The sequence below is a fragment of the Schistocerca cancellata genome, chromosome 5, assembly GCF_023864275.1.
Source record: "Schistocerca cancellata isolate TAMUIC-IGC-003103 chromosome 5, iqSchCanc2.1, whole genome shotgun sequence".
Taxonomy (NCBI): Eukaryota; Metazoa; Arthropoda; class Insecta; order Orthoptera; family Acrididae; genus Schistocerca; species Schistocerca cancellata.
In genome coordinates, this window is record NC_064630.1 from 686,068,471 (window position 1) to 686,081,910 (window position 13,440).

A 13,440-nucleotide genomic window follows, 5' to 3' on the forward strand; every position below is an offset into this window, starting at 1 on the left:
GAGTTATTTCCGTATCTCGATGAATAAAAAAGTTTAGTTAATTTATCTTACAGCATACGGCCTCTTTGTGTGCTGTAACGTGCAAAACCCTCGTTTCGATGCCTAGAACCGTTTTTGAAATATGACGATTGTTATGACCACATGTTTATCGATGCTCAGAAATGGAGGTGTCAAGCACGACTGTCCTCTGAATTTAAAAACCATTCAGTCGAGAACGAAATGAGATAACGTTCAGCTCTCAATTTAAAAAAAAAGGTAACTTAACTACGGTTCATACAAAGCAGTGCATGGGCTGAAATCTACTATAATAAAGTTTACTCAGGGAGTTTTTAACCTCTACGAATGCTTTAACACTTAATGTAATATTTCACTTGCTTTGATTCGGCGCGCAACTATGATGAATAACAAAAGTAAATGAAGTCTTTTATAGAGCGAAAATTTCAGACCGTAAGATGACCGAACATAACTATTTTCGCTGAATAATTTTCTTAAAATCAGATAATACGTATGTCATGTTGGCAGGAATGCCATCTCTCAGTACAGGTAGCAGCGTCAAACGAGCATTGCAGCAACATCAAAGCCGCTTTCAGTACAGAAAATAGAGAGCACATCTGTAGCAGTAAAATGGTTAGCTATATCCCCAGAACTAACTTTTGCATCTCTTTTTCCACAAATATTATCCAAGAAAGTCGTTACCCTTTGTAAGAATTATGAACTAACTCTTGGAAAACCAGACAGCGTGTTAAACCCACAGAGCGTGCGTTTGTTCCCAGCATCACAGCTCCGCCTCCCTCCCCCCGCCAGACCACCGCCATAATGGAAAAACACTGTTAGGTCTCCCTCACCGATATAAAAAAAATCCAGACTTAGTTAATTTGTGATGACATTCGAGAATAGGTAACGGTTAGAGGCTGCCGTTCTGTATTTAGGGTGGGCTAAAAGAATGACATGCACATCACACAATGGCTTTCATTCACGTGAAGAGTGTGGATGTATTTGTATTCTAGATGGACTTTCACAGACATCCATTTTGTTACTACACACTCTGTAGGTCCAAGATAAGGACATTTCCAGTCACTTAATCATGACGTTATTACACATTCGCAGGTTCCGATTTCGATCTACAATCCTTAAGTGTGTTTCACAGAGCTTTGAGGTCATCGAAGGATGTCGTGCCGAATTTCGTTAAATTCCAAACTTGTGGTTTATCTCCAGTCAGAATTCTGTACCATGTCGCAGGCAACAGGCCATCAACGCCCCACATACCTGGTCTCCTAGGTATTTTAATTACGGTTCTTGCTCTTTGTGTGTGTGTATGTGTGTATGTGTGTGTGTGTGTAAGTCTCAATTCATGGTGAAAGGGAACCTGTCATAAAACCTCTGCGTGATCTCTAATTTCTCGTTGTAGTTGTTTAATGAAGCATATGTGGAATCAAGTACTGTATTGATAAGGACACATACTCTCGAAAGTAAAATATCTGTGTTGTAGCATGTGTCAGAGAGCCTTTTTGCTGACCGTCTAGCAATATATTCGCGCCTACGAAATGATACAGATTGTTTAGCTCATCTGATCGATGATGTAACCTACTGTCGACGATGCTAGCCTACTGCAAGTTGCTCTTGGTGAGCAACAGGTGTAGTTCACCTGTTGGCATGGGAATGGTTAGGGAGAAACCAAGCTCTTTTATATTCGACAATATGGTAGAGAAGCAATACAAAAAAGGCAAAACGCACAGGTAGGTACATGGTAGATGACAGATCCATCCTGAGAATTTCAAGTTAATTATCAGCTCATGACACATACATTGCGGACATGCAGCTATATACTGTGGTACTTCCAAGCAGTATTTATTATTCTCACTTTTACTGTCATGGAGACAGTGACATTTCTCTATTTTGAAAATTTTAAAGTTCGTTCAAAAAAATGGTTCAAATGCAGGGCCGGCGCAAGACACGTGCGAAACGTATGGCTGCACAGGGCGGCATTTTCCGAGGGGCGGCAAATCTGCTGCCCCCCCCCCCCCCCTTTCTTTTAGGATAAACTCAACATTCGTGCCCAAGAGGGGATTCGAAACCAAACCTAGGAGGCAGCGGCTTCCAGAACTGTTGCATTTCGCCTCGACTACCTGCCGGCCGCCGCTGTAGAAAAAGGGGATGGAGGAGGACTAATTTCTTCCACACCATTGTGGCAGCACCGTCGTGTTTACGTCGGAGGAACAGAGAGGGGAAGCAGTCTCGCGTACACGCCAGTATTCTTAGGAGTGGAGCGCTGCCAGCCTGTTACGCGCCGTGCGTTTACTCACAACAAATTTTGCAGAAGACGACATCTAATTTGGAAATTCGAACGCAATGTTCGATATTGCGGATACACGTTAACCCTCAAGCAATTTTGCTAAGCCCTTCAATGGCAGTTTCCGAGTGTTTTATTCTTCCCGCATTTTGGAAAAAATGGTTGAACATTACTACAGTCAAACATGTCCAACACCTACAATGGCTAGAAGTTTTCCGAATGGGCAAGTGCGCTGCGAGTAATTACAAGTGATAAAGACATTGCTAATAAGCAAGGCATAAGTTGGGTTTCGACGTATTTTTGAAAATTTTTGCTATCCGTTTCTGAGTGATAGTCGGACGTTCTGTATTTTGAGCCATGAAACACCCGTCTCCGCCAGCATGAACAATTAAACTCTGACCGGCACTATTGTTTGACAATGCTACTCGCACACTATCACTTTGGCAACATTTATTTACTGTATAATGCGTGTAAATCCATGTTACATCTTAGTAAACTACTGGTCGCTTTGATTCTGATGAAAACCTGAGAAAGCATGGTCTTTTAGCAACTATGCCCACTCGTCCGCACAAAACAAAACGTTAATTTTGACACCTTCTAAAACGAAAATCCATTGATAGAACATTGCTTCTAAGGGTTTCCTTGTTAGCTTTGAAGCTCATTTTTGTTTGACAAAAGTTGTGCAGTTTTCGCAAAGTTCGTATTTCTTTCTATTGTTCGTAATGCCATAGAAATTGCTGCCTGATAATACACTCCTGGAAATTGAAATAAGAACACCGTGAATTCATTGCCCCAGGAAGGGGAAACTTTATTGACACATTCCTGGGGTCAGATACATCACATGATCACACTGACAGAACCACAGGCACATAGACACAGGCAACAGAGCATGCACAATGTCGGCACTAGTACAGTGTATATCCACCTTTCGCAGCAATGCAGGCTGCTATTCTCCCATGGAGACGATCGTAGAGATGCTGGATGTAGTGCTGTGGAACGGCTTGCCATGCCATTTCCACCTGGCGCCTCAGTTGGACCAGCGTTCGTGCTGGACGTGCAGACCGCGTGAGACGACGCTTCATCCAGTCCAAAACATGCTCAATGGGGGACAGATCCGGAGATCTTGCTGGCAAGGGTAGTTGACTTACACCTTCTAGAGCACGTTGGGTGGCACGGGATACATGCGGACGTGCATTGTCCTGTTGGAACAGCAAGTTCCCTTGCCGGTCTAGGAATGGTAGAACGATGGGTTCAATGACGGTTTGGATGTACCGTGCACTATTCAGTGTCCCCTCGACGATCCCAGTGGTGTACGGCCAGTGTAGGAGATCGCTCCCCACACCATGATGCCGAGTGTTGGCCCTGTGTGCCTCGGTCGTATGCAGTCCTGATTGTGGCGCTCACCTGCACGGCGCCAAACACGCATACGACCATCATTGGCACCAAGGCAGAAGCGACTCGCATCGCTGAAGACGACACGTCTCCATTCGTCCCTCCATTCACGCCTGTCGCGGCACCACTGGAGGCGGGCTGCACGATGTTGGGGCGTGAGCGGAAGACGGCCTAACGGTGTGCGGGACCGTAGCCCAGCTTCATGGAGACGGTTGCGAATGGTCCTCGCCGATACCCCAGGAGCAACAGTGTCCCTAATTTGCTGGGAAGTGGCGGTGTGGTCCCCTACGGCACTGCGTAGGATCCTACGGTCTTGGCGTGCATCCGTGCGTCGCTGCGGTCCGGTCCCAGGTCGACGGGCACGTGCACCTTCCGCCGACCACTGGCGACAACATCGATGTACTGTGGAGACCTCATGCCCCACGTGTTGAGCAATTCGGCGGTACGTCCACCCGGCCTCCCGCATGCCCACTATACGCCCTCGCTCAAAGTCCGTCAACTGCACATACGGTTCACGTCCACGCTGTCGCGGCATGCTACCAGTGTTAAAGACTGCGATGGAGCTCCGTTTGCCACGGCAAACTGGCTGACACTGACAGCGGCGGTGCACAAATGCTGCGCAGCTAGCGCCATTCGACGGCCAATAACGCGGTTCCTGGTGTGTCCGCTGCGCCGTGCGTGTGATCATTGCTTGTACAGCCCTCTCGCAGTGTCCGGAGCAAGTATGGTGGATCTGACACACCGGTGTCAATGTGTTCTTTTTTCCATTTCCAGGAGTGTAGCATTGCAATTAGGCACAGATACCTCTTCAGATCTGAGCATGGACAATTGTATCCGCCTACCCGCGTTCATCAAACTTAATTTTCCCCGAGAAAGGTCGATTACTGCGTCCCTTTCTCTCGAAAAATCTACCCCCAAAAAGCAGGCTACCTTTTAACCCTTTTCTACTGACTAATGACAAGTCATGACATGGAGAAAAAATATTGTGTGCCCATAAAACGTGTTACTGTGACAACGAAACATTGTGCATACCAGACTAGTGAAGGCCTACTGAATAATAGCTGCCAATAACTGTATGCGTTCTTTCCCACAGCAGAAAAAATGCCCATAAGGATAGTGCACTGTTTGTGAACTTGTTGCATGTTTGCTGGAGCACTGCAAGAAGATGTCACACGGGTGAGCTGATATACAACGCGCATCCGGCTACTTCAGCCATGCAGCGGCCGCAGCAGCCCGTAGCAGACCAGACAGCAACTCGCCTCTCCGCGTCGTAGATGTCAACACAGGGGGAGGTGACCTACACGGAGCCGACGCGCCGCGCCGAGCGCCGCTCAACAATCACTCCGCACCGCTCACCAACTACAGCATTATTGACACATTCCAAAATATTTACACAAACTGCATAACATGTCAATGAACTCGATTTTTGATAAACATTGAACATTTATTATGTATACCCGTAAATTGACAAGAGAAAATGAACACTAACAAGTGTAGGAGATGGATTTGTAACATGTAGGTAGAGGTAACATTATGAAAAGTGACGTTGTGCTAAATGATTTCAAAAAACTAAGTGATATATCCTAGGACGAGTGACCTTGCAGTGTATCGAAAAAATGATAATTACGAGTTGTTAATCACACACAACAAACTTTCGTTGAACTGTATGTGACAGTGATATTATGGAACCGTAGATGACGAACTCCTAAATCAATTCAAAAGAATGACTGTTAAAGAGACAAGATTAATCATGAACCAACTGGGATGGCTGGGCTCCGGCACAGTTTTGCCCAGGTTTCCTGTCTGCCTTCGCCCAAATGGGGGAGCCATGAACATATATAACCCTGGGACTAATTAAAAGAGCCATTCCATATAAAAAAAATACAGAATTGTAAAGAACGTTACTGGCACCATTGTGTCAAAGTATAAAAACTTTTTGCCAAATGCTGCCAGGGGGCAATGTAACGTTCCCTGGCAGCACACACACACTTTTAATGAACTAAAATTTAATTGTACTATATACGCCGCTATGAAGCAATTTGTATATACTGTAATTATTTAACAAAAAATATTATTTAACTTTGTATCGTTACTATTGTAATATTTTCTGTAATAATATTCTCGATGTATTTATGATTGTAATATTTCTATACTCATGATGTAATTACGAAATGTGTCGATATCTGCGATAAGAAAAATGTAAATTACAGCTGCAGATTGCAAAGAGACAATAACGGTTGAGAGTCGTATAAATAGGAATACATAGTGAGCATTCTTTGTCGTCTTCCTGGAGAGCTGAGAGAGAGAGGAACCTGTGACGTAGCATTTTATGAATGGGTAGACTCCATCTGTCTGTATCTAGATTTAGCCGCCATTAGAGGAAAAATTACAAACTAATGTAAGTTGAATTATTGTTGTGGTCTAAATACATTATAATTTATGAAAAGTGTGTATTACTAATTTAAATTAGCTTGCCCATATCATCTATAATATTTCTTTAAAGAATTTTCAGCATTTATGGTAATTATCGCTGGTGTTGCTGGGCTGTGCCGCGACCGAACGATTTCCAGCGGTGGCACATTTAAAAAAAATTTCCGCTAAGAAATATTAACCAAACCCGTAAATCGGGAGCAGATAAAAATTAGCTGTGAATTAAGAAAATGTTTTTCTTTTACAGCGATCCTGAAGCTAACGGAATTTATTACTAGTTTCACATTTGTGCATTCATAGGCGGATAGTTCACGTTGAAATTTAACAATTTGTTGGTTCTTTCAAATAACTTAAATGTATAGTGAAGTGTGTTTTATCAATGATAATTAAACGTCAGCTTGGAAGTATTTAACCATTTTCTGCTAATAGAGACAGTCTTGTGTTCCATAGCTAACGCCGGGAAAGAATTCAGTAAATATTTTTTAAAAAACCACTGCATTTAGAAAATGTGTGCCAAGGCCGAATTATGTGAAAGATTTAATTCTCAACTAAATATTCTGATTCAGTTAATGTGAATTTATCAGCATGAGAGGGTTGACTAAGTTCACGTAATTTTAAATGTACTTAATTCTGTCTAAATGAATTTTTATTACCACACGTAAATAAGGGGTGCTACAACAAAGTTCGTACTGAAAGAAAGGAAGAGAAATAACAAAAAACAATTTAAAAAAGAAAAAGTAACTATTTACTTTATTTTTTTTAATTTCATTAAACTGCCTTGGGCATGGATATGTGTGAAGTCCTTAGGTTAGTTGGGTTTAAGTAGTTCTAACTTCTAGGGGACTTGTGACCTCAGCAGTTGAGTCCCATAGTGCTCAGAGCCATTTTTGATCGGCGTCTTAGGGAGCACGGAACATTCCAGCCTATGACTCGCGACTGGGGAAGACATAGAACGACGAGGACACTTGCAATGGACGAGGCAATTTTTCGTGCAGTTGACGATAACCCTAATGTCAGCGTTAGAGAAGTTGCTGCTGTACAAGGTAACGTTGACCACGTCACTGTATGGAGAGTGCTACGGGAGAACCAGTTGTTTCCGTAACACGTACAGCGCGTGCAGGCACTATTAGCAGCTGATTGGCCTCCAAGGGTACACTTCTGCGAATGGTTCATCCAACAATGTTTCAATCCTCATTTCAGTGCAAATGTTCTCTTTACGGATGATGCTTCATTACAACGTGTTCAAATTGTATATTTTCACAATCAACATGTGTGGGCAGACAAGAATCCGCACGCAATTGTGCAATCACGTTATCAACACAGATTTTCTGTGAACGTTTGGGCAGGCATTGTTGGTGATGTCTTGATTGGGCCCCATGTTCCTCCACCTACGCTCAATGGAGCACGTTATCATGATTTCATACGGGATACTCAACCCGTGCTGCTAGACCATGTGCCTTTACAAGTACGACACAACACGTGGTTCATGCACGATGGAGCTCCTGCACATTTCAGTCGAGGTGTTCGTACGCTTCTCAACAACAGATTCGGTGACCGATGGATTGGTAGAGGCGGACCAATTCCATGGCCTCCACGCTCTCCTGACCTCAACCCTCTTGACTTTCATTTATGGGGGCATTTGACGCAACCCCGGTACCAAATGCAGAGACTCTTCGCGCTCGTATTGTGGACGGTTGTGATGCAATACGCCATTCTCCAGGGCTGCATCAGCGTATCAGGGATTCCATGCGACGGAGGGTGGATGCATGTATCCTCACTAACTGAGGACATTTTGAACATTTCCTGTAACAATGTGTCTGAAGTCACGCTGGTACATTCTGTTGCTGTGTGTTTCCATTCCATGATTAATGTGATTTGAAGTAATAAAATGAGCTCTAACATGGAAAGTAAGCGTTTCCGGACGCATGTCCACATACCATATTTTCTTCCTTTGTGTGTGAGGAATGTTTCCTGAAAGTTTGGCCGTACTTTTTTGTAAGACCCTGTATATTTCGACTAGCATTAGTACCCGTCGATGCCCAGATGTGTATTTATTGCATTATTATGTTACTCCATCTCCTAATACTTCCTCTCTCCATTGTCTTCCGCCCCACTCTTTGACCGTTTCACCTGCGTCTGTAGTGAAATTCGGCCTGAAATTCAATTTCACGCAGCTTAATTTTTATAAATTCATCTCCTGAACAGTATTTCCTACAGTAATATAATTTTCCATTTACGTGCAGTGGAATATCAGCTAATTGTCTGCGAAGTGTGTTGCAAATAAAGTTAGTACACCGACATCAACAGTTAGTCTCACGTAATCGTTCTTTACAGTTTGAATCGAAACATGTCTGACAGTAGAAAAAGACAGTCTGCCAGTGAATATAGGAAAAGACGGGCGCTGTAGGAAGATGACGATAAGAAGCAAAAGGATGCACTACAACGGTATATCAAGCCAAAGAGAGAACGATCTAGCAGCGGCAAGGGTGGAAAAAAAGATCTTGAAAGTACAGAAACTAGTGGAGCTCCGGAGCTACATATTTATCTTCAGGACATGACCAGAAAGTTGACGAACACAGTACTGCGACCACCGCATAGAGTAGCAATGCTGACGGTGGGCCATCCACAACATGTTCAACAGACCTCGTCTGGAATCAAGACCTGCTTTGTGACGGATGCTCTGAGATTCAAACATCAGGCAGAACTGAAATTAGGCGACCCGATTCGGAATTACCGGAGGAACATCAGCCGAAGTACTAACCACCGGAGAAGGGATTAAAGGCGAGAATAAACTGGAAGACACAATTGATTTAGATCCCGGAAGATGGCCGGAAATTATTATCCACTGCATTCTAACGACTTTGGTCATGCGAGGTCCTCCCGGGCGCATTAAGGAAGCTGAAGAATGTCCTAAAAACGCGGACAACCGGCATTTCAGCCCTGATATGTACTCAAGCTATTCTTTGAAGTATTTAGACAAGGATGCTGTGTTCTGCTTTTGTTGCAAACTTTTTCCGTCATCTGCAGTAAAAATTGCAAAGAACTGTATAAGCGACTAGCGGCACCTTGCTTCGTATCTCGAAAGTCACGGGACGTCTACCGAGCATTTGAATTCACAAAAAAAGTGGATCGTATTTTCTGAGGAACTGAAAAAGTCACGAACTGTCGACGCCCATAATCAAAGGTTTCTAAATACTGAAAGCGAGCACTGGAAAAATGTTGTTGAGCGCTTAATAGCAATAATTCATTTCCTTGGTCGGTAGTATCTGCCTTGGAGAGGAAGTACAGATACACTCTTTCAGCCTGACAACGGAAACTTCTTGAAAATCGTTGAATTATTCGGAAAGTTCGACACTGAGATGATGGAGCACCTGCACAGAACAAAGCAAGGTGAGAAAAAGGGTCATAATTATCTTGGAAAAGAAACACAGAATGAAATAATTCATCTTAGTGGATCATCTATAACCAACAACATTCTATTAATGATGAAATCTGCAAAGTATTACAGTATAATTCTGGACTGCACACCAGGTATTTCAAAAGTTGAACAAATGACAGTTGTGGTACGTTACGTCCAGGAGACAAGACTCGACAGGGTATACGATGTCCGAATACGGAAGCATTTCCTGGGATTTCTTCCAGTGCCCGATTCTTCAAGCTCCACTTTGACGCAGGTCGTACTCATGTTCTTGGAAGATAAAAAAATCCTATTGTGTAATATTGGAGGCAAAGGATACGACAATGGTCAAACATGAAAGAAAGGAAGACTGGTCTCCACAAAAGAATTTCAGATATGAGCAAGAGAGCATTTTATGTACCATGTAGTAGTCACCCACTAAATCTTGTTGTAAACGATGCCGCTATTTCTTGTAAATATGCTGTTTCCACATTTTCGACAGCGAAAAGCTTGTATGACTTCTTCTTGTCCTCCGTTCGACGTTCGGTTGTCTTGAAGAAGTATGTGCCTGAACTGTAGCAGAAGCCACTGAGCGATACTAGGTGGAAAAGTCGCATCGATGCACTTACTCCCCTGAGGTTTCAAATTGGAGGCGTTTATCATGCACTGGTTCAGATATCAGAAGAATGACATGGCATGATCGCTCACGAAACATCACTTGCAAATCAAATAAAAAGTTACACCTTTCTCACTTCTCTGGTAATCTGGTACGACGTTCTGCTTCACATAGGGTAGTCAGTAAGACGCTCCAGACCATTGACATAAATGTTTCTGAGGCCGTGGAAATGCTTGAAAAAACGAAGGCATATTTTAAGACCTGCAGAACAGAAGAAAAGTACACTACTGGAAATTGAAATAAGAACACCGTGAATTCATTGTCGCAGGAAGGGGAAACATTATTGACACATTCCTGGGGTCAGATACATCACATGATCACACTGACAGAACCACAGGCACATAGACACAGGCAACAGAGCATGCACAATGTCGGCACTAGTACAGTGTATATCCACCTTTCGCAGCAATGCAGGCTGCTATTCTCCCATGGAGACGATCGTAGAGATGCTGGATGTAGTCCTGTGGAACGGCTTGCCATGCCATTTCCACCTGGCGCCTCAGTTGGACCAGCGTTCGTGCTGGACGTGCAGACCGCGTGAGACGACGCTTCATCCAGTCCCAAACAAGCTCAATGGGGGACAGATCCGGAGATCTTGCTGGCCAGGGTAGTTGACTTACACCTTCTAGAGCACGTTGGGTGGCACGGGATACATGCAGACGTGCATTGTCCTGTTGGAACAGCAAGTTCCCTTGCCGGTCTAGGAATGGTAGAACGATGGGTTCGATGACGGTTTGGATGTACCGTGCAGTATTCAGTGTCCCCTCGACGATCACCAGTGGTGTACGGCCAGTGTAGGAGATTGCTCCCCACACCATGATGCTGGGTGTTGGCCCTGTGTGCCTCGGTCGTATGCAGTCCTGATTGTGGCGCTCACCTGCACGGCGCCAAACACGCATACGACCATCATTGGCACTAAGGCAGAAGCGACTCTCATCGCTGAAGACGACACGTCTCCATTCGTCCCTCCATTCACGCCTGTCGCGACACCACTGGAGGCGGGCTGCACGATGTTGGGGCGTGAGCGGAAGACGGCCTAACGGTGTGCGGGACCGTAGCCCAGCTTCATGGAGACGGTTGCGAATGGTCCTCGCCGATACCCCAGGAGCAACAGTGTCCCTAATTTGCTGGGAAGTGGCGGTGTGGTCCCCTACGGCACTGCGTAGGATCCTACGGTCTTGGCGTGCATCCGTGCGTCGCTGCGGTCCGGTCCCAAGTCGACGGGCACGTGCACCTTCCGCCGACCACTGGCGACAACATCGATGTACTGTGGAGACCTCATGCCCCACGTGTTGAGCAATTCGGCGGTACGTCCACCCGGCCTCCCGCATGCCCACTATACGCCCTCGCTCAAAGTCCGTCAGCTGCACATACGGTTCACGTCCACGCTGTCGCGGCATGCTACCAGTGTTAAAGACTGCGATGGAGCTCCGTATGCCACGGCGGCGGTGCACAAATGCTGCGCAGCTAGCGCCATTCGACGGCCAACACCGCGGTTCCTGGTGTGTCCGCTGTGCCGTGCGTGTGATCATTGCTTGTACAGCCCTCTCGCAGTGTCCGGAGCAAGTATGGTGGGTCTGACACACCGGGGTCAACGTGTTCTTTTTTCCATTTCCAGGAGTGTATGTCTCTTTCTTGACGGATTCCAAAGAATTGGCTACAGAATTAGAGCTATAAAATCTAACGTTACCACGGATAAGTGTTTCCCGGCGACAAAGTAAGAAGTCAATACATTTTACCTATGAAGGAAGGGATGAGACAACAGATGAACCAATAAAACGTTACAAGACTGAATTCTACTATTATCTTTTGGATATAGTAACCACATCATTGGACGGCAGATTCAATCAACTGAAATCTCATTGTGATTATTTTGGTATTCTCTACGACATCGTCGAGCTGAAGAATGCATCTCTTGACAGCCTGGACACAAAGTGTAAAAACCTCGTAGCGATTTTGCAAGATCATGAGTCAAGCAACATTGACGCACTGGAGTTGAGGGAAGAACAAAAAGTGCTTTCAACATTGAAACCTGGAATAGGTCCAAAAGGGATTCTGAAGTTTATAGGAAGACATAATTTTTGCCCTGATGTTAACATTGCTCTGAGAATTCTCCTAACACTCCCAGTGACAGTTGCGAGTGGAGAGAGAAGTTTCTCAAAACTGAAATTGATGAAGACATACCTCCGATAAACGATGATTCAACCTCGTTTGATTGATTTTGCAACAATATCTATTGAGCATGAGCTTACAGAGGACTTAAATTACACAGATCGTGTGAAAGAGTTTTCACAAGCAAAAGCCAGGAAGGTTCGATTTGTCTAGTACTTTTTTAAATTTTTGTATTATGATTAGTGTCTTGGTTATTTACTGTGTTGTTTCTTATTTTGTTCAACATTAAATTGTTATTGTAAATATTATTGTTCAAACCAAATTATCGTTAAATTTTAAATATATTTTGTTTTCCGTTGAATAAATTATCTGTTCATAACCATTGACAAATGCCTCGCGGGATTAGCCGAGCCGTCTCAGGCGCTGCAGTCATGGACTGTACGGCTGGTCCCGGCGGAGGTTCGAGTCCTCCCTCGGGCATGGGTGCGTGTGTTTGTCCTTAGGATACTTTAGGTTAAGTTGTGTGTAAGCTTAGGGACTGACGGCCTTGGCAGTTAAGTCCTATAAGATTTCACACATATTTGAACCTTTTCTGTAAATTCACATGCCTTATTAAAATCAGCTAGATTTCTTCAATCAGGTTTGACTACATTTTTGAGCTGGTTCCCAGCGACTATTTTGTACAAATCTGTAGAGAATGTCACCAATCATTCGCAATTTTTGTATTTATTTTCCAGAGGTACATAGATTTCGGGCACAGTGTGGCTATTCTAAATGCTTTGAGAGATGTTTACATCTATACCGTCATGCTAAAAGTAACTGTCAACATGACGGTTTAGATGTAAGCACATATTAAATGCTTTGAGATTGGCCACTCAGTGGCCGAAACCTACGGAGATCTGAAAAGTAAAATCAAAAATTGCGTTTTATTGCTGACATTTCCTACAGATTTGTTTAAATAAAATTCCACAAACTCTTTTACCAAAAAAATAATGATGGGGCAGCAGATTAGCAGCTCGCAGGGGATGGCATTTGGGCATGCGCCGGCCCTGTTCAAATGGCTCTAAGCACTAAGGGACTTAACATCTGAGGTCATCAGTCCCCTAGACCTAGAACTACTTAAACCTAACTAACCTAAGGACA